The sequence below is a fragment of the Mastomys coucha genome, unplaced genomic scaffold (assembly GCF_008632895.1).
Source record: "Mastomys coucha isolate ucsf_1 unplaced genomic scaffold, UCSF_Mcou_1 pScaffold17, whole genome shotgun sequence".
NCBI lineage: Eukaryota > Metazoa > Chordata > Mammalia > Rodentia > Muridae > Mastomys > Mastomys coucha.
This window is the reverse complement of record NW_022196899.1, coordinates 25,898,719-25,902,230: the sequence shown is the minus strand read 5'-3', so window position 1 is coordinate 25,902,230 and position 3,512 is coordinate 25,898,719. Positions and strand designations below refer to the sequence as shown.

Here is a 3,512-nt window from a genome sequence, read left to right as displayed (position 1 = left end):
TTCTTTGACTGTTATGTCAATGTTTTCTATGGTGTCTTCTGCCCTTGAGATTCTCTCTTCTATCTCTTTTATTCTGTTGATGATGTTTGCATCTATGACTCCTGATTTGTTTACTAGGTTTTGTATGGCCAGGGTTGTCTCCCTTTCTGTTTTCTTTATTGTTTCTATTTCCATTTTTAGATTCTGGATGGTTTTGCTCATTTCCTTCACCTGTTTGATTGTGTTTTCCTGTAGTTCTTTAAGGGATTTTTGTGTTTCTTCTTGAAGGGCTTCTAGCTGTTTACCTGTGTTCTCTTCTATTTCTTTGAGGATGCTATTTATGTCTTTCTTAAAGTCCTGTATCATCATCATGAGAAGTGATTTTATATCTGAATCTTGCTTTTCCGGTGTAATGGTGTTTCCAGGACTTGCTATGGTGGGAGCATTGATTTCTGATGATGTGAAGTGACCTTGGTTTGTGTTGTTTATTTTCTTACCCTTGTCCGCTGCCATCTGGTTAACTCTAGTGCTACCTGCCCTTGCTAAATCTGACTGGAGCCTGTCCTTCCTGTGATCCTGGTTGTGTCAGAACTCCTCAGAGTCAAGCTTTCTCTGTGATCCTGTGATTCTGGGATCTTGTGATCCTGGGCTTGTTAGATCACCTGGGAGTGGGGCTTTCTCTGTGTGTTGTGGGACTGGCTGCAGAGCTTGTGTCCAAGGTCTGCTCTGGACCCCAGCCCAGACAGACCAGAAGAAACCCGAGTCACTGGGCTGGTGAAGTTCCCGTGTGCCCGGTCCCGTTGGTCCCAGTTACTCCCAGTGTTCGGACAGATGTTGGTTCCTCCTCACCTCTGATCCTGGATGTGTCAGAGTGCCTGAGAGTGGAGCTTCCTCTGGGTGTTGTCGGCAAATAAAAATTATTATCCCTAGATGACTGTGTGTTTGCATTCATATTGCGATTTAGTAGCTCAGTTCATCTGCCCTCCCCTAAGGCACTCAGCAGCAGAGGTCAAAGCACATCATACTAACCACTCAAGGTTGTTCAGCCCGTGGTGGGCTTTTAAGTTTCAAATTAGCTCTCTGCTTCCTGCTTTTGGTTTGAGATGTGGGCTTGAGCTACTGCTCTCATCATTTGCTACCTGCCACCACTGCTGCACCATCATGGACTCTATCCTCTGCAGCCATAAGTTCCAATAAACTCTTTCTTCTCTAAGTTGCCCTAGCCATGGTCACAGCAATATGAAAGTAACCAATAAAATTTCATGCAGTGAACTTTGGTAATATCCATGTCTCCAGCTCTTCCCAGATCAACCCTCATCTCCTTATCTACCCAGCTTTGGGTTTTCAACTTCTTTTTGTTTTAAATTCAGAGTCCATTTGTGTGTCCTGGAATGTGGTCAACCTACCAGTGGTCACATCATTAAAGCAAACTGACTCCCAGAAGTTATCAAGCTCTGAAGTTCCTTAGCTGCTGATAGGATTTCTTCCTCATCTCTCCCCTTCAATTGTGGGATTTTCGTCTGGCTTGAGTTTGTGCAGATCTTGTGCATGCTGTCACAGTTGTGAGTTTATATGTGTAGCTTCCCTGTTGCACCAGGAAAACACTCTTTCCTTGAAGTTATCCACCACCTCAGGATCTTTTAATTTTTCTGACCCCTCTTCTGTGAAGTTTCCTAATCCTTCCTGGGACATATATATCTCATTTAGGCATGAGCATGCCACAATGTCCTGTTTTCTTAAATTGACCAAGAAATAGGAAAACATTTTTCCATTAATTAATTCATTTATTCACTTTACATATTGATAGCCCATCCTGCCCCACCCATCCCCAGCCTAGGTCTCTCCTCATATGCTCCTCCTCCCCTCCACCTTCCCCTTCTCCTCTGAGAGGGTAGAGGCCCCTGGATATTGCCCCACTCTGGCATATCAAGTCTCTGCAGTGTTAGACACATCCACTCCTACTGACCGTAGATAAGACAGCCCAGTTAGGGAAATAGATTTTACATATAGTCAACAATTTTGGGGATAGCCTTCTCTTCAGTTGTTGGCGGACCTAAATGAAGACCAAGCTGCACATCTGCTACATATGTGAGGGGTGTGGGGAGGGCTAGGTTCAGCCCATGCTCCCTTTTTGGTTGGTGGTTCAGTCTCTGAGAGCCCCCAAGGGTCCAGGTTAGTTAACTGTGCTTGTCTTCCTGTGGAGTCTCTATCTCCTTTGGGGCCCTCCATTCATTCCCCAGCTCTTGCATAAGAGTCCTCAAACTCTATCCAATGTTTAGCTATGGGCATCTGCATCTGTTTCATTCAGTTGCTGGGTGGAGCCTCTCAGAGGACAGTTATGATAGACTCCTGTTTGCAAGCATAACAGAGTGTCATTAATATTGTCAGGATTGGTGTTTGCCTCTGGGATGCATCTCAAGTTGGGCCAGTTATTGGTTGGTCATTCCCTCAGTCTCTGCTCTATCTTTGTCTATGCATTTCTTGTAGACAGGACAAATTTTGGGTTAAAAGTTTCATGAATGGATTGGTGTCCTTAGCCCTCCACTAGGGGCCCTGGAAGGAAGTGGCCACTTCAGGTTTCATATCCCCACTGTTATGAATCTCAGTTAAAGTCACCCCCAAATGGGAGCCTCCCCAATCCTGGGTCTCTGGCACATTCTCAAGATGCCCCCACTCCTGCCAGCTGCAGATTTACATTTATTCGCCTGACCCTTTGGCTCTCTCTCCTGTCTCTCCCCACATCTGATCCTGACTCTCTCATTCCACTCCCCATCCTTTCCCTTCCAGTTCCCTTCCTCCATCTGCCTCCTATGACTATTTTATTCCCCTTTCTAAGTGAGATTCAACTATCCTCGAATGGACCTTCCTTCTTGTTTAGCTTCTTTGGGTCTGTGGAGTTTAGTGTGAGTATCATGTACTTTATGGGTAATATCCACCATACATGTACTTGTGGGACTTGGTTACCTCACTCAAGATATTTTCTACTTCCATTCATTTGCCTGCAAAATTTATGATGTTCTTGAGCTCTTGTAAGGCAAAGGACATGGTTAATAGGCCAAAATGGCAGCCTACAGATGGGGAAAGAATCTTCACCCACCCTATATCAAACAGAGGGCTATTATCCAAAATATAAAAAGAACTACAGAAGTTAGACACCAACAAATCAAATAACCAAATTAAAAAAATGGGGTGCAGTGCTAAACAAAGAATTCTCAATGAAAGGCTGGAGAATCTTAGAATTTAAAATGAGGGCATTTAATACAAATGTATGCTGTATAACCTTTACCTAAAAGGACATGGAGGGCCACTATAGCCAGCCAGAAATATAAAATAGCCGGTTCCAGGAACTGAGAGCCTCAGGGCTCTGGTTTCCGATACCTGCCCCTCCTGGCTGATCTACAATGAGGGTGGAACTAGGAATGAAGGTCTACTGGTTTATGAGACTCTCCACCCTGTTGACCAGTAAGTAGATGAAGATTGCATTCCTAGAATGAGTGTGTTCCCCTCCCTAACTGAATACCTTGGGTTGGGTC

General features: G+C 44.5%; 1 protein-coding gene across 1 annotated transcript in view; it reads left to right on the top strand.

Moving 5' to 3' along the window:
* The window catches only part of LOC116094893, a 71,116-nt gene that overhangs the window by 56,065 nt on the left and 11,539 nt on the right, over positions 1–3,512 (top strand).